Here is a 17896-nt window from a genome sequence, read left to right as displayed (position 1 = left end):
TATCTAATGCAACCAACAACCATTGACAAAGCCAATAGTCCTGACTTGTTGTAGGTATGATGTTACTTGTTGTATGATATATCTGGATGCAATGACAGGAACAGCAAAATACAAGTCGGGAGGCACACTATGCTAAGCACAGATTTTTAGCTTGGGTGTTTTAGGCCACACCCTTAGTTACATTAGCCACGCCTCTTTGAGGGACCCCCAGTTTTTTCATCCCACTTAAAGCCCTGCTTGGCACACAACACCACCAAATCTAATGGGCAAAAAGCATGGCTTAAGCCTAAAGCTGTGGACAGTTACCCTCCAATAATATTGAATTGGCATGGGGATTTTCCTGTGAACTAACAGACAGATTATATTTTTGGGTTATAGGGGTGAGGAAAGATATTCAGAAGATGTGGCTTGATAGAACTTCGTGTATGAATTCATCTGGTGTTTGAATAGGCTGAGGCTAGTCAAAAGATAGCAGAGAGCTGTACAGGCGCAAATGCAACAATACACTCAGTGAATGGATGAGTAGTTGAGTTCAGATAAAGAATAAGGACTTTTACTGCATTGTTGAGGTACTGTTCTTTAAAGAGGTGTGTCTTCTGACTTTTTCCTTGAATTGTAGCAGAGTTTGAGTGGTACTGATGTCCTGGGTGCATGGTGGAAGAAGCCATTTTGCCTAGTTTTTACCTTTTTCAACTCCTTGTCCCCAGTGTAATGGAGCCCTGGCAGCGGGTGTGCCAAGAGTCACGAGAGTTAGAGAGTTTGCTCGACAGTCAGCCATCTTCAGTCTTCAAACATCTTTTCCGTGTATATTAAATCTGCACCTACCTCCCAGAAATTGTATTTGTCCAGGTAGGTTGGACAATGAAAACATTTCTGCATGTTGACTACAATGGAAGAATTATAGGAATTCCCAAAACTACACCAAGCTTGTCATGAAAATGGAGCTTATGCCACAGAAGTTCTTTTGGTTGATTTAACATAAATCAATTTTTGAGAGAATGTCAAAACAAAATGTATAGAAGTCTTGTGAATTTGGTTCATGAAATGAAATTTGATTCAGTGCTCAGAATGTGATTGGTTGATCATTTTGGCGACATCTGCCATTTCTGAGGTTTGCAAATCACAAACATTGTTGGGCACTGAAAAAACTGTGTGGTGCAGGAAAGTAAGACTATGGGCTAGTGGTCACATTGCAAAATCAAATACCGTATTATTTGCAGTGCTTAGAAACTGAAAACAAGTGTGGCACTATCCACAAATAGGTATTCTAGTTATGAATAGTTATAGAATTCTGTATCATCAGTTATTTATATAGATTTGGTAGCTCAAGTGGGTTTGAATGAAAATATGACTGATGCACGGGCAATAACCTTATATGTAATTTCTGGATATACAATTCCCATTTTCTTGGATTGCTCCCCATTTCTGCTGGGAATCCTCAGACAATATAACATCGCTTGTTGCGTAATGCCCATTCATACAGGTTCCTTATCTACCAATCCGGGTGGACTCCAAAGCATATACTATATTTTGATCCAAACTGCATCTTCAAAAGTAGCACTCTTCACCTCTGGGATTCGCTTTAAATGTCTCAGTCAATGAGCATGTACTATTTCACAAATGGAATGTGTCTGCACACATGACCACGTCTCTTCACACACTTTCTCCTACTCCCACAATGCTCGTTTACCACCTGAAAGAGATGAACTCTTCCATCCATGGCAGTCCTGTGGAGTAGATGCTGCTCATTGATAAATATGCAAGGGTAGGAAGCAGTATCTAGCTGCAACTGCAGTACAATAAAAATATAAAATTGCAACCCACAACTGTATTACAAGTCTAACATACAATTGCAGTGTGTTTCTAGAGACGTGTGGCACGTACCGGGTGAATCCCAGCACTTGTGCCTAAAAGGGAGAGGATGTGGCTTAACGGCTCGTGTTGCAGCCTATGAAGCTGGGGAACCAGGTTTGAGCCTGGCGAGAAGCTCAAACACCCTATAATTCTGAGCCCATCATTTAACTCTCCGTACCTTAAAAAAAATGTACGTGTCCGTCTGTAATGCAACTTGTGACCATGTAAAGCGCTTTAATACCTTCCGGTCGAGTTCGCGCTAATAAAACAGCAAAATAATAATAATGAGATCACATTAGCTTAAACTCTGACGTATTTGTTCTACGTAGGGGTGAGTCCATGTTGTATTCAAAGTAGGTTCCTTCCACGTGTTTCATAATGTCAATCACGAACGAATCAAGGCAGGTTCACGCATATCGTCTCATCCATTCACGCATATCTTCTCATCTGACATTCACGAGCGTAGTCGGCCTGCAGAACCAGCAATCCCACTGGTACATTGTGGCTATTTGCTTGAGGACGGGAAGTACAGAAATATAAACCGACTATTTCTGAATGAGTTGGCTTAATGCTCTGCCTGCACAAGCAATCTACTTTGATAGGCAGGAGCCTGCGAAGTTCCAGCAGATTCCCCGCCTCTGTAGCAGGCTAGCAGTGACGTAGGCACGTAGCTCATCCGGAGCGCGAGTGACGCGGGTCTCGGGAGACAGCAGGAAAGGCATAATGGTGCGAGGAAGCAAGAAAAGAGCCCGGTGAGTGGGGGGGGAAGGAGCTGCGTGTGTGAGCCTGCCGTGTGTGTGCCTGCCGTGTGTGTGCCTGCCGTGTGTGTGCCTGCCTGCGTGTGTGTGTGTGTGTGTGCATGTGTGTATTTGCGCACCTCAGGGAATCTGAGGCTGGGGATGTGCACTGCGCCGGCCGGGCGTGGGCGTGCGCGCCCACGAGGTGAAGTCGACGCTCGTGCCCGGCCCTTGTCTCAGATTCCCAGAAGACGGATGACTATAGTTGTCAAGCTAGACACATGCTTCGCATGCGTATTCTAGCTCGACCTAAAAACGGTTTTCTGCCTGGGAATGACTTTCCAAAATGATGAAGCGGTTTCCTTCACAGACCAAAGCATGATTCGGTTTGTGGAGATGTGCAGTGAGAAAAGTGCATGGGACAGTAGGTCTCCTAGGTATACGTAATCCAGCCCTGTACATTTCTGATGGGTAAAATCAGGGGGCTGCAATCGATTGCTTATGCGCATCTTCTTGATCAGTACCTATGCCCATTGCTCATCATATTTGTGATAATTAGCTGCAGGAAGCAGGGGATGCCTTGTGCCTTGATAACCTGTCCGTTGTGTGTTTTGGCTGTGTTCAGAGTTCTCTCTCGATAAGTTATTTTGTAAGATAATGTGGTATGCATCTTGCAGACTGTGATGCTTTGAGCAGTGACATCCACCTCTATGGCTTATTTCTGCTTTGTTTGAAGTGTGTTCACTGTGATTGCTAATGATGTGTACTGTTTTGTACTGTGCATGTGACAGGGGATATAAAAATAAGAGATTCTGCAGTGGTACGTATATGATTATACGGTTTATAGTGGCTACACTTAGTGGCATTACCGTAAGTCCAAAACGCCTCCTTGATGTTTTTCTGACGCAATAAATTACTTCTCTTTAACTTCAAATGGCTTCAACAAGTCACCCAAAAAGGTGATTTTACAGAAAACCAGCGCCAGGAGTTGAAAAAGTCCTGGAACTAGACCCACAGTGTTTCCTTTTTTCCCGTTTTGATATCTAGTGGCACAACCACTGGACATTACACGAGTTGCAGTGGTCTTCAGCACATGCTGCCACAAGTGGTGTGGAAATAACAAGTCACATTATTATAATCTTCCTCGCCACTTACAATCCCCCCCGCAGTACATAAATCTCCACCCATCAGCGTATCAATGCATTGTTTTGCACGAGGTAGCTTTTTTCTGTAAAGTTGCTCTTTTCAATAGTAAAGTGAGCGCAGCACAAAAACATCTGTTCAGGCATGTGCGACTACAGACCAAGCCCAGAAGCTCTATCAACAAGCATTTGCAAAGCAGTAGGTCTTGCATTTGTGAGAGTTTAAGCTATTGGCATTATAAATGACCATGCCTTCAAATGTATCTGTGTTGATATTTAACACGCGGGGCTAATTCCCCCACGGTGCGGGGAGAGGGGCCCGCGCGCAGCGCCGCGGTGCTCATGACAAGCTCAGCTCATCATGCTGCACAGTGGAGCTGTGCTCATGACGAGCTGAGCTCGTTACGACTCCGCCCACTCAATGAAATGCCCAGCACAGGAGGGGAATTATCCCCGCGTGGGCGTTCCGCGGCTGTTATGGCGAGCTCAGCTCGTCATGAGCACAGCTCCACTGTGCCTCATGACGAGCTGAGCTCGTCATAAGCGCCAAAGGGGTTAACATAGAAATAAAAGGCATCGTCATTTACAATGTCAATAGCTCAAACGCTTGTAAATGAGAGACCTATTGCACAGTGCTTAATTTGTAAAAAAAAGAAGAGCAGGTGCTAAAAATGTTGCCAAGGAGGCCACAGCTCACTTCTTCCTCCAGTGAGTCCCACTTTCAACACTCTCACTGCCTCATTCTCTATCTTCTAACCTTTGCTCCAAGAGTCTATCCTCTCTAATTGTTTTCTATCATCTTTGTCACACCTGGTGTGTTACCTTATTCCCTGCATTTCTGATTTATCCTCTATTCATTCTACCCCTGCCCTTTTTCCTCTTCACTTCTATCCATGCTCTGCTCTCTCTCCCCTCGATCTTGGCTCTTTACAATCACTCTTCTAGCAGTGATTAGCTGTGTCTCCGTTTTATCATTTGTCTGCTTTTTTTCCTCTGTCCTATTCTCTACATCCTTTCATTCTATCTTCTTAATGCTCTTGTCTTCACATCATGGCTGCTTTCTCTTTGTATCTGATTTGCTCTCCTTTTCTTCTTCTTAGCTCCGTCTTATCTCTCTCCTCTCCTGTTGTTTCTTTCTACTCTTTACTCCTGCTCTCTCTCATCTATAACACTGCTGCTGCCTGTGACCCCTGTCGTCAGCCTGTACATGTCCTTGCTATTTTGAACTCTGCGTTTTCCTGTTGTTTTTCCTAAAGAAGAGGAAGATGACATGTGCTTTACTTTATTACCTACACCAAATGCAAAAACAAAATGTACACCACATGAAAATGCTTTTTTTGCATATATTGCATATATTAATCAGTGCAGTATAACTGGGTTATTTGCAGAACAGGTAGCTGCTCGAGCACAGCAGGTGATGTCACTACTAGTGCTGCCTGTAATTAATAGGTCCAGGGATGGTGACGGCATTGGCATCCACTGCTCAGCTTGCTGTGACCCTGATTGTCCCCAGCCGTAATGCTGCCAATGCCGGTAAGTATGGCTGTGGTGCCGACTGGACACACGCACGCTCAGCAATTACCATGCTGGGGTGCAGCGCACAGATTCTACAGGTGACGCCATGGTGCACAAAAGTTGTGTTGGGCCACAGCCGCATCGAGCACATTGAGGATAGCAGCAATGCAGGGCTGCAGGATATGCTACTCTGGCTAGACATCAAGTGGAAAGTCCACACTTACTTTCGTTTATTCTTCCTCAAGAGCCCTCACTCCCAAGTTCCAAATGCGCTCTCGCAGCTTCCTTGCCTCAACTCCGTCTTGAGCCAGCATCCAGCTACAATTATCCAATGGGAGGCTTAGGCTCAGGCAGTGGCAGGGTGCAGCAGACTCAGGGAATAGAATGCAAGACATAATTTGTCGATGACTTCTTGGATTTGTGATCGGCTGACATCATCACTAACGTGGTGATACACAATCATGCCTGCCTGGACAGGCGTATGCTGGCCTGTCTATGAACATTTGCCAGCCAGTCAACATGCAATGTATGTTATTCTTTTTATTCTGAATTTGAACAATTAATATTGAGACCACCACCTTCAGGGTCAGAAATTGTAGCCCCGGCCCTGTGAAAGAAGTGCAGGTGCTGAGCACTTCAAAGCACCTGCTCAAATTAAGCACTGCTATTGCATTTAAAGAAGCAGCCAACATTGTTCTGGGCTGCTTGGAAAGTGAATGCGCGCATAGCGCGCTGAATGTTTCAGGAAAGCATGTTGTGTCTGCAGAATTAAAAACTAATTTAAGAAAATAGTGCTTACAGACTAAATAAGACATACTGTGTAACAACCGAAGTAAAAGGGCCAGTCCTCATGGGAGGTTACAAATGAAGACAAGGCAGTACTAAGGAGGGACTAACAAGCCTATTAACGAATCAGAAGCCAGCATTTACAAAGGACAATGACACAAGCCAATAAAAAATATGGGCAGAGAGTGGGTGGGCCATCAAGTCCATACTCAAATACAGCATGCCTCGTAGAGCAGTGCATGCGCTGCCCAAGCATGAACTAAAAAGTGCCCTTGGGGACATGCAATGTGTTTTTGTTTTTTAGTGATACTCAAATACCGTTCTCTATGTGCCGGGCGTGCTTTATCAAAATGGTGTAGCCAGTATGTCATCGGCCCTAGTGCAAGGGAGGAAATGAGCCCTTAAGCTGCTGCTTGAATTGTAAAAGATAGCAATAATCAGGGTTGAACAGGCCCCTCAGGCCTCAGGGCCCTGATGCCACTGCACCTGTTGCATCAATGGAAGAAACGACCCAGGCTTTATATACAAGTGAAGTAGGCATGCTGAGATTTTTAAACCCCTGCTTAAAATGTTTGAGTACATACAACTACAAGTCCAAGAATGCAAACCTTCACCACCTTCACGAATATGGCAACCTCCCATAACAAACTAATCATTTTAGGGGACTTCAATCTCTGGCCAAACGGTAGCTTAGACACGGGTCTGGACAACCTCCTGCTGTCCTGTGACAGCGTGGGACTTCACCAATTGGTTCAGCATCCTACACATATTGCAGGCAATCGACTCGACCTTATTTTTTCGAGTCCTGGTTTAACACACATAAATGACGTTCTGCCCATGAGCTGGACGGATCCTTCTCTCATTAAATTTTATATTACCAGCACTAAAACAAGAAAGCTGAACAAAAGCGCTCTACCTGAATTTACATACAGAGACTGGAAAGCTCTAGAAAAACGAAGCTCTACTACCTATGTCTTCAATGTGGAAGATATCTTCTCCCCAACCAACTCGGTTGAAAATAACTACAGAGCTTTCAGCACGAGGGTAGCATCCATTACGGACTCTATTGCCCCATTAAAACATTGTAAACCTAGAGGCAGAGCACCTGCCCCTTGGTATAATGACTCCTTGAAAACTCTCAAATCAGCCTGTAAACAGGCTGAGAGGAAGTGGAGACAGGGATACTGTGACAATAATAAAATCATCTGGAAAAACAAGCTCCGTGAGTACAAATCTGCCATCACAGAGAGCAAATCGTCCTATTACTGCTCCACTATAGTCAACGCAGCTAACAGTTCGAAAAGTATATTCCAGATCCTCGACAATCTCATACACCCGGATTGTGCCAAGAAAACCATCCCCCCCTCGCAGACCCTTTGTGATAATCTTGCACAGTTCTTCACGGATAAAATCGAGACCATCATTAACAATCTGGCAACACCCCCTTCGCAAAATATTCTAAATTCCCCCGGAGTCGACACCACCAACTGGGCTCCTCCGAGTTCAGTCTGCCCTCCTAAAGAAGGTCTACGGGCCTTTCCCCCTATCCCTGAGGCTGAATTCGAGAGACTGGCACTTGGCATCACCTCTGGCTCCCCTCTGGACCCTCTGCCCCCTAAAACTTGGAAAGCATGTGGAACGGAGCTTTTTCACACCCTCCGGAGGATTTGTAATCAATCTCTTTGTTGTGGACTCGTTCCCACCCCCTGGAAGCAAGCACTTATTACCCCGTTATTGAAAAAACCATCTTTGAACCCGGAGTGTCTTTCCAACTTTCGACCTATCTCGCTTCTACCCTTTCCAGCGAAAGTGGTAGAACGCTGGGTCAGCTCCTGTCTGTCGACACATCTTGAGCAGAATCACGTCCTGGACGACTTCCAATTTGGATTTCGTCCAGCCCATGGCACCGAAACAGCAGTGCTTACAGCCATGGAAGAACTTCGTGTGCGGGCAGACAGGGGCCAAGCAGTGGCCTTGATCCTGCTGGACCTGTCTGCCGCATTCGATACTGTTAACCACGTGATTCTGCTGGAGAGGTTGAGGGACGCTGGGGTTGATGGCACTGCCCTGCTCTGGTTCCACTCGTACCTCAGAGATAGGAAACAAGCTGTATCCCTTCCCCCTTTTCAATCTGCTTTCTCCCCAGTCCCTCACGGTGTACCCCAGGGTTCTTCTATCAGTCCGATCCTCTTCAATGTTTACTTAAAACCATTGGTTACTCTAATTAAAACCCACAAAATGCAAACAGTAAACTATGCGGATGACACCCAGCTCATCCTTTCATGGGAGGGGGAAAACTCAATCCCCATGGAAGCTTTTCACAGCTGCCTAAGAGACACTGCAAGCTGGTTGCACCGTAATTCCCTCCAATTCAATTCCTCCAAAACCGAGGTTTTGTTTTGTCCCGGGAGCCGAATCCCTCGCCCTCTGCCGGTGGAATTCTGGCCCCCGGAAAACACAGATCAACCGCATCCGGTTACCAGTGTCCGCAATCTGGGTGTCATGCTAAATAACAACCTTAGCATGGAAACGCAGGTAACCAAAACAGTCGCTACCTGCTCGGCCCTTATGCGCTCACTGCATAAAATCTTGCCATTACTCCCCGCCCAGGCCCGAGCATTGATAGTCAGGTGTACTATTCTTAGTCGCCTTGACTATTGCAATGCTCTCCTGCTTGAGTCTCCAGCGACACTATTGGACAGACTCCAACGAGTCCAGTCGGCAGCAGCCAAATTGGCCCTTGGTTGGACCAGGAGATCCTCGGCCACAGCCGCTCTAGCCGAGCTTCACTGGCTTCCCTTGAAGCAACAAATAGCCTTCAAGGCTCTCTGCTTGGTCTTCAAGGCATTGCACGAATCAGGCCCAAGACCCCTACAACAACTGTTCTCCTGGTATATCCCCACCAGAACTCTACGATCCGCTACAGCCTGCCTAGTGACGGTACCCAGATTCAAGAAGGTTAGGAGCGGGGGAAGATCTTTCTTGCATAAGGTGCTTACCGATTATCTGGAGTCCCATGATCTACTGCACCCCACTCAGTCTGGATTCCGCTCTAATCTCAGCACTGAAACAGCACTCCTGGAAGTTTCAGAGGCTATTAAGGAGGTGCTGGATCCAGGTGGTAGGGCGATGCTGGTGATGTTAGATCTGTCGGCGGCCTTTGACACCGTCCCCCACGAGGGTCTCCTCGTAAGACTTTTTGAGATCGGTCTGAGGGGGACAGTGCTCAATTGGTTTCGTTCATTCTTGACAGACCGCTGACAAATGGTCTGGGCCTCTGCTTGCTCCGCCGAGATGTCGCCATTGGGTGTCGGAGTCCCCCAGGGCTCAGTTTTGAGCCCGACTCTATTTAACATCTTTATGACCCCTCTGGCGGCTCTGGCGGAGTCTTTCGGGGCTCAGATCGTTTCCTACGCGGATGACACCCAGCTCCTCTTCACCTGTGAGAGTGGTGCGGACTTTGATGGAGGGAAGATCCGGGGTTGCCTTGAGGCTGTTTTTCAGTGGTTCCAACACAACGGCCTCAAGTGCAACTCGGATAAATCCGAGGTCCTCTTCTTCGGGTGCAGTTTAGATCCGGACTGGAAGGTGTGGTGGCCTGAGAACATGTTTCCACCAGTAAGTTCGTCCCAGGTGGCTAAAAACCTAGGGATTAAAATTGACAACGGCCTGACATTACGCTCCCAGATAATCGGCCTCACTGGCACTTGTTTTGGCCTGCTCCGGATGTTGCGCAAGTTCCTCCCTTTACTATCGGAGGAGCATAGGAAGATCACAGTGCAGGCGATAATTGGCTCGAGAATTGACTATTCGAACATTCTTTATCTCGGCCTGCCAGAATATCTGCTTCAGCGGCTGCAGGTGGTCCAGAACTCGGCAGCACGGGCTATCTTTGGACTACCTCGCCGTGCCAGAGCCTCGGGCCTCCTGCAGGCGCTTCACTGGCTTCCCGTTCGGAAGCGGATTATCTTTAAGACCTTGACTCTGGCGCATAAAGCTCTGCATGCCTCCGGAGCAAAATACCTTCAAAAAAGGTTGGCCTTTTACCATCCAGCCAGGCCCCTGAGGTCAGGATCTTTGTTCCTCGCCGTAGTTCCTCGGGTCAAAAGGGCGCGTATTGGAGGCCGCTCTTTTAGATTGCTGGCTCCTCAGCTCTGGAATGCGCTGCCAGTGACCCTGCGCAGTATTCCAAACCTGCTGGCCTTCAGAAAGGGGCTCAAAACTTGGCTTTTTACTTCTTAGCTGCTTCTTCGGGTTTCTTCTTCCCCTTTGTCTGGATTCTTTTCTTTGTTTTTTATGTTGTTATGTTATTAGATAGGTGTGCAAACTAAAGCGCCGGGACACTCTTTGAGTAGCCGTGCGCTATACAAAACCAAGTATAACATAACATAACATAACATAACAGAGTAGCTGCTGCTAAGCTTTGGAATAGTCTGCCCGCCGACATTCGCCAAATTCCACAGCTCCTGCCTTTCAGGAAACGAATAAAAACGTGGCTTTTCCCCGAGTCTCCCCCCGCCACGTCTATCCCCCTATAACAGTCCCACTGCCTCTAGCTCAGGAGTAAGCTCTCAGCGCCAGGATACCTGCCAGGTGACAGTTGCGCTTTATAAGTGTTTTAAATAAATAAATTTGGTTGCAACGGCCGGAGGGACTGGATTGATCCCATATGACATGGAGCCAACCCCTGGGCTTTGGTCGCTATACTCTGAGGCTGAAAGTCTGTAATACAATAGCTGAAAGCGCACAGGAGCTGTATTCCACGGACAATGTTTTTTTTTGCAGATTTATATAGCACCAACTCGAACCGAAGGTATTGGAGCGCTTTAAATGAGCCCCAGTTACGTTACACAAGGACACATTCATTAATTTTTTTTTTTTTTTGGTAGACACGGGGAGATTAAGTAATTTGCCCAGAATCACAGGATGTGGAGTCGACCCGAGGCTTGAACCTTGGTTTCCCAATCAATCAATCAATCATGCCATTTGTATAGCGCACTACTCACCCGGGAGGGTCTCAAGGCGCTTGGGGGGAGGGGTATGCTACTGCTCGAACAGCCAGGTCTTGAGTTGTTTCCTGAAGGCGAGATGGTCCTGGGTCAGCCGAAGGTGGATGGGGAGGGAGTTCCAAGTCTTGGCAGCCAGGTAAGAAAAGGATCTTCCTCCGGCGGTGGCTCTTCGGATGCGTGGTACGGCTGCGAGGGCGAGGCTGGTGGACCGTAGCTGGCGGGTGGGCGTGTAGAAGGTCAGGCGGTCGTTGAGGTACTTGGGGCCCAGGTCGTGGAGAGACTTGTGCGCATGGGTGAGGAGCCGGAACGTGATCCTCTTGTCGACGGGGAGCCAGTGCAGGTTCCTCAGGTGGCTGGAGATGTGGCTGCGTCAGGGGTCATCCAGGATGAGTAGGGTGGAGGCGTTCTGAATGCGCTGGAGTCTTTTCTGTAGCTTGGCTGTGGTTCCGGCGTAGAGGGCGTTTCCGTAGTCCAGTCGGCTGGTGACGAGTGCCTGGGTGACAGTCTTCCTGGTCTCGGTCGGGATCCAGCGGAAGATCTTGCGAAGCATACGCAGGGTGTTGAAGCACGATGAGGAGACGGCGTTGACTTGTCTGGTCATCGAGAGGGAGGGGTCCAGGATGAAGCCCAGGTTGCGTGCGTGGTCGGTTGGCTTGGGTGCGGTGCCCAGGGCTGGGGGCCACCAGGAGTCGTCCCAGGCGGAGGGCGAAGATCCCAGGATGAGGACTTCCGTCTTGTCCGAGTTCAGTTTCAGGCGGCTGTCCTTCATCCACTCGGTGACATCTTTCATCCCTTCGTGTAGGCAGGTTCTGGCGGTGTCGGTGTCTCTGGTGAGGGAGAGGATCAGCTGGGTGTCCTCGGCGTAAGAGATGATGTTGAGGTTGTGCTGGCGTGCGATGGCTGCGAGAGGTTTCATGTAGATGTTGAAGAGGGTGGGGCTGAGTGAAGATCCTTGTGGAACGCCGCAGATGACTTCGGTGGCCTCGGAGCGAAACGGGGGGAGGCGGACTCTTTGTGTTCTTCCGGCGAGGAACGAGATGATCCACTCCAGTGCCTTCTCTTGGATACCGATGTTGCTGAGGCGCTGGACTAGGGTGCAGTGGCAGACCGTGTCGAACGCAGCGGAGAGGTCCAGGAGGATGAGGGCCACTGTTTCCCCCTTGTCGAGCAGGGTCCGGATGTCATCGGTGGCTGCGATGAGGGCGGTCTCGGTGCTGTGGTTGGCTCTGAAGCCGGACTGCGAGGGGTCGAGGGATCCGTTCGTCTCGAGGAAGGCGGTCAGCTGTCTGTTGACGATTTTCTCGATGACTTTAGCAGGAAAAGGGAGGAGCGAGATGGGGCGGAAGTTTTTGAGATCGGTGGGGTCCGCTGTAGGTTTCTTCAGGAGGGCGCTGATCTCGGCGTGCTTCCAGCTCTCCGGGAAGGTGGCGGTGTTGAAGGAGGCGTGGATGATGTTCCGGAGTTGGGGTGCAATGGTGGAGTCGGCCTTGTTGAAGACGTGGTGTGGGCAGGGGTCGGTCGGTGATCCGGAGTGGATGGTGTTCATCGTGCGGGCTGTGTCTTCGGTGGTCACCGTGGTCCAGGTGCGAAGGGTGGCGGTGGGGGGCATTGGTTCGACGGTTGGGTGCGTGGGTGGGGTGCCGAAGCTGTTGTGGATGTCGGCGATCTTGCGGTGGAAGAACGAGGCGAGGGAGTCGCAGAGGTATTGTGACGGAGTGATGTCGTTGGTGCCGGTGCTGGGGTTGGAGAACTCCTTGACGATAGTGAAGAGCTCTTTGCTGTCGTGGGCGTTGTTGTCCAGTCGTTTCTTCAGGGATTTCTTCTTGGTGGTGCGGATGAGCTGGTGGTGCTTGCGGGTAGCGTGTTTGAGGGCGGTCATGTTGTCGGTGGTCCGGTCGAGGAGCCAGGCTTTCTCGAGGGTGCGGCAGGTCTTCTTGGAGTCCTTGAGGTCGTCGGTGAACCAGGATGCCTTCTTGCTTCTGGGTCTGCTGGGAGGGTTCTTTAGTGGCGCGAGGTCGTCGGCGCAGGCGGTCAGCCACTGTGTGAAGTTGCGGGCTGCTTCGTTGGGGTCCGTTGTGTTGGCGGGTGGGCTCTGGCTGAGGGAGGTGGTGAGCTGGTCTGCGGTGATCTTGCTCCAATTCCTGTGAGGTACCTGTTGCGGGTGGTGGTGAGTCGTGGATCTTTTGAAGCTGAAGTTGACGCAGCTGTGGTCGGTCCAGTGGAGTCCGGTGGCGTGGCTGAAGGTGATGTACTTGCTGGGAGAGAAGACGGGATCAAGCGTGTGGCCGGCGTAGTAGGTGGGGGTGTTGACCAGTTGCTTGAGTCCGAGGTTGGCGAGGTTTTCCAGCAGGGCGGTGGTGTTGCAGTCCTTGTTGTTCTCCAGGTGGAAGTTGAGGTCCCCGAGGAGGATGTAGTCAGTGGAGGGGAGGGCGTGCGGGCTGATGAAGTCTGTGATGTCTTCGCTGAATTGTGTGCGTGGTCCCGGGGGTCTGTAGACGAGGGTGCCTCTGAGGGTCGTCTTAGGGTCGGTGTGAATCTGGAAGTGGAGATGTTCGGCTGCGGCGAAGGAGTCGTTGGCGTCGGTCGCTCCGAGGTAGGCAGTCTAGCAGTGAGCTGTTAATTATATATCTAGATTTTGTTATCTGTTTTACTGTTTCTTCCTTCTTAATCTTGTAAAGCACTCTAATATCCTCTTTGGGTCATTATAGAAAATTCTATTCTCCATGACTATGGAAGTGCCTTCCCAGTGTGTTCTTGTGGTCGGAGTTTCTGCCATTTATTGCAGTATTATCCTTCTACTTGTATTTGGTACTCTTTTGTAACATGCACACGTCACTTTTCTCTTGTAACACACTGTTTGCTACCTTTTACATTTTGTTTGCTTTAGATACTTGCACAAGTACCACCATTGCCTATGTAACGTTTGTTCTTGTGTTTGTGTGTCTGCCATTTATTGCAGTATTATACCTCTACTGGTACTTTGTTCGCTTTTGTAACTTGCACACGTGTCACGTTTTCCTCCTGTAATGCACCGTTTGCTACCTCTTGTATTTTGTTTGCTCACAATTGTCACTTTTGCCTCATGCAACTTAACGTTTGCTTTTGTAATTTGTTCATTTGTAATTTTCTCCTCATGTATCATTACTGTTCCTATTGTGAAGCGCTCTGACACCCTCGGGTAAAGTCCGCCCTATATAATAACGCATAAAAAAATGAATGAATACATAAATAAACAAATAAATAAATAAATGGTCGCGCTATATAAAACTTTATATAAATGAATAAATATGCAGATCTGTGTGTAAAGTGATAAGTGTGCCCATGATGATGGGTGAGTGAGAACAGAGGCCGCGCCCTGTCACTCTCGCCCGATTCCCACCTGCCTCTTGGTGGAAGTGCCCCCTGAGGCTGGTAGGTGTCGCGCCAGGGAGGGGCGTGGCCTCCCCTGACAGTGGGCACCTTGTTCATCGGCGCTGTGCCTCATTCTGCTCAAAGCCCGTTATTTCTGCACATCCCCTTCTGAGGGGGTGGGGACGCCTTCGACCTCCCTCCCTCCCTCGTTCCTCGCCGCAGTTTTCCCGGACCGCTGATCCGACAAGGCGCCTCTTGTGTCTGCAGCCGGCCGGAGCGCACCTCTGGGGCGACGGAGGCACCGGGGGATGAGGGCGGAAGACGGGCAGGGCCCTGGCTGCCGCGCCGGGGGGGACCCTCCAGGGCCAGCTGCGGCCCCGTGCCCCTGCTGCTGCTGGGCATGCCCGGCTTGACGTCAAAGGGTAAGCGGCTTGGGCATCCGTGTTTATTTGCTCCCGTTGCAGTGATAAGGATTCGACCTTCATTCCTGGCAGCGGCCGGAGGGAGGGGGTGGGTGGTGGAAGCTGTGTAAACATGGTGGACGACGGTCTGCCCGGCAACATACCACCAGCCTTGGGTGACCAGGCGTCACAGTTTTTCCTGGACAGTTTTTTTATTACAGAGGGGTGACTGAAAACTGTTGGAGGTGCTTTTTTATGTTTTTACAAAGCAGGGGTAGTTGGCAGTTGTTTCAAGAAAGCAATCTAATTAACAGGCAAGCTACTGGGTTTAAAAATTGAATTTTTAATGTATGTTCCCTACACCAGCCACCCTCGGCCACTGCTGAAACACGGGCGCAGGGTGGGCTGGAAGGAAAGGGGTGCACGTGTAGTGAGTGTTAGGCGCTACCGTGACACGGAAATAGGGAAAAAACATTATTTCTTATTTACCGCCTGCCTCTGTGTGACCTTTCCAAATCCCACGTGCCTATGCTTTCAGGAGCAGACCCAGGCACCTCATGCGGGGTGACCCTCCACTCTGTTGTGTTCCAGTGACCACGCATTGGGGGTGACTTCGTGGAAGATGTAAGCAGTTATTACAAGGACAGTGACCGCGCAAGTCTAATACACACGCAGTAAAGCTACATATAGTAAAGGGTGGTGTAGGTGGCCCCCACACAGAACAGGGACTGCGTGGGCAACTTCAGGGCAAGCTGAACCCTACCACCTGTTGGGGATAGCGGAAGTGATATCACATGCCCTTTTACCTTATACACACACAATCACACTAACACACACACTCTCACATAAACACACTCACCAGGGATAAACACACTCACCAGGGATATCATAAGGATTTTGGGGGCCTTGTATTTTTGGGGTTCCTATCCGGAACATCTTTGAATTTATGATTTATTTTCAGCTCTTTCATGTCCTCTTTGGCCATGTCGCTGACAGTGCGCAGGCGCACCACTTCAAACTCTAAATGTGTTTATATCTAATATTCAGGAATAATAGTGAGGTGTGTTTTCAATATTGTAATATAGCAGCAGCTCACTAACGTTGCTGCAAATAATCTCTCTGACACCCTCCCTTTTCGCATATGTGAGGTCCTGTTGTCACCTAAAAGAAACTTTTTTTATGGATGCTGCAGTGAAACAAACACATTTCTCTGCAATATGTCTGTATTAGACTCACTCATCACTCACATTAAAAATGCATTAAAAGAAAACTGTATTTAAAACAATCTGTTTAAGAATTATTCAAGGTCAACAGGGCAGAACAGAGCTTGATCTATAAGAGGGCCCCCTGAAAGACTTGGACCCTGGGCCAAAGCCCACTTTGCCCATGCCTTTATACGTCTCTGATCCTCACCTGCAAGCACACATACAACTTATATTTAAATACTTTTTTTAGGTTACGCCTGCACATCGCTTGACACTGAGCTTGTGGAATCACTTGTTAATATGTCATAAAAGGGGACTTTTATCAGTTCCCGTCACCAAATTACTGTGTTCATTCAATTTTGTGTGGAACTCTTATTTCGTTAACTTCCCCTGGCTGCACACATTTGAAATACTTTTACTAAAGCTGTTCAGACTGTTTAAGCCCCATTCACTGTCAAGATAAGAACTCTTCCCATGGAAAAGGCAGACATCTTCCAACAGTATGCTTGGACGCTTGCTTTTTACTACTTAGTTGTGTAAAGCAGATGCTTTAACCTTAGAAGATTTGTAGCATTTGTGAACCACAGTGCTCAGATGGGGAATGGAGGACTGGGCATGTTCTCCATGTAGGCTGTAATGCAACCTGCATAGAGAACATGCAAAGTGCTCATGACTGTTTGGCCAGCTCGAGAGGGCCGGTCAAACAGTCATACGCACTTTACGGAGTGCCACCACTCCTTCCCCTGCTCTGAGAGCAGAGGAGCCTGACCGCAAAGTCGCAGGAACAAATAAAATGATAATAACATCCAGTTATTATCATTTAATTTTTCCTTCATTTCCACGGCTATAAGCAGTGGTGCGATGATGCTACCCTGCCTGAGCGCAGGAGCCACCACTGCGTAGCGCTAATCATACACAAGTCACTATTCTCCACTGCACCAGCCAGAATTCAGTTCTGTAGCTCTTTGGTGCAGTGCATTAACTAGTAGAGGTTTCGTACTGTCCCATAGTGCATTTCCCACAGATTAACTTAACTTTCATTTCACTGTGCTGTATTTTATATGTAGTTACCGAAAGGCCGAAAAAAGTTACAGAATTTTTTTTTTTAGCCACACCTTTGACCACGCCTGCACGCTCACTTACCATATCCTGATTGTGCAGAGCATCACAGTTCCAATACTTTTTTAAATACACTTCGACTACTGGGAATACCCATATTGATTCGAGGATACAGACCTTTTGTGCGTGGTTATTTGATGCCGAGGCCTTTTCTGCTCCGGCCCTGCTCTGTTAGGGGTGAGAAATGCAGGGTATTGGTCATGACTTTAAAGTGCTGGGTCGACTCTAGGCGAGATGGGGAGAGCGTCCAGGGTGCTGATGCGGGCCAGGGGGTGGCTGGGCTCTTCCTAGGCCTGGAACCCCCGGCTGAACCTACGTGGGAGTTTACCAGCTGCAGGAACAGACCTGGAAACACCAGACTGTTCCAGAACTCAGTAATCCCTAGTGCGGCATCACGTGGTCACTTGGAAATGGCGCACGCGGTATCCCCAGGCACACAATACCGGCAGACTCATAATAAGTCCCCCTGGGCTCAAAAGTCTAAACATGCAGATGATGTTTGCTAAAAAGCCAGGATTGCTAGAAAGTCAAGTGACAGGTGACTTCGATTCGCTTGACACTTAAGTTTTATAATTGAACAAAGTTGAAAAATTGTTCAGTCCGTTTTGAAAATTGTTTGGTTCATATGTAAAACCCAAACTGGACGCTGTTCACTTATTTTGCTATCGTGCATTCTTGCGTTTACATTGTGCTTTGCAAGAAGCATTCACTGTGCAATTTGTCTGGCTTTTGTAGAGTGAAAGCTTAATAAAGCTTCACTAACGCACAACGCAATTG

General features: G+C 48.5%; 1 protein-coding gene across 1 annotated transcript in view; it reads left to right on the top strand.

The window, feature by feature from the left end:
- Positions 1-14513: 14513 nt before the first annotated feature.
- Positions 14514-17896, top strand: part of LOC144772472 (beta-1,3-galactosyltransferase 5-like) — an 85748-nt gene continuing 82365 nt past the window's right edge. Inside the window, exon 1 of the mRNA XM_078656821.1 lies at positions 14514-14816. The gene's annotated coding sequence lies outside the window, so the exon portion shown is untranslated. The remainder of the gene's footprint in view (positions 14817-17896) is intronic.

This window comes from Lissotriton helveticus, chromosome 8, assembly GCF_964261635.1.
Source record: "Lissotriton helveticus chromosome 8, aLisHel1.1, whole genome shotgun sequence".
Lineage (NCBI taxonomy): Eukaryota > Metazoa > Chordata > Amphibia > Caudata > Salamandridae > Lissotriton > Lissotriton helveticus.
Note: the sequence above shows the minus strand (reverse complement) of the source record. Positions and strands in the feature narration are given on the sequence as shown.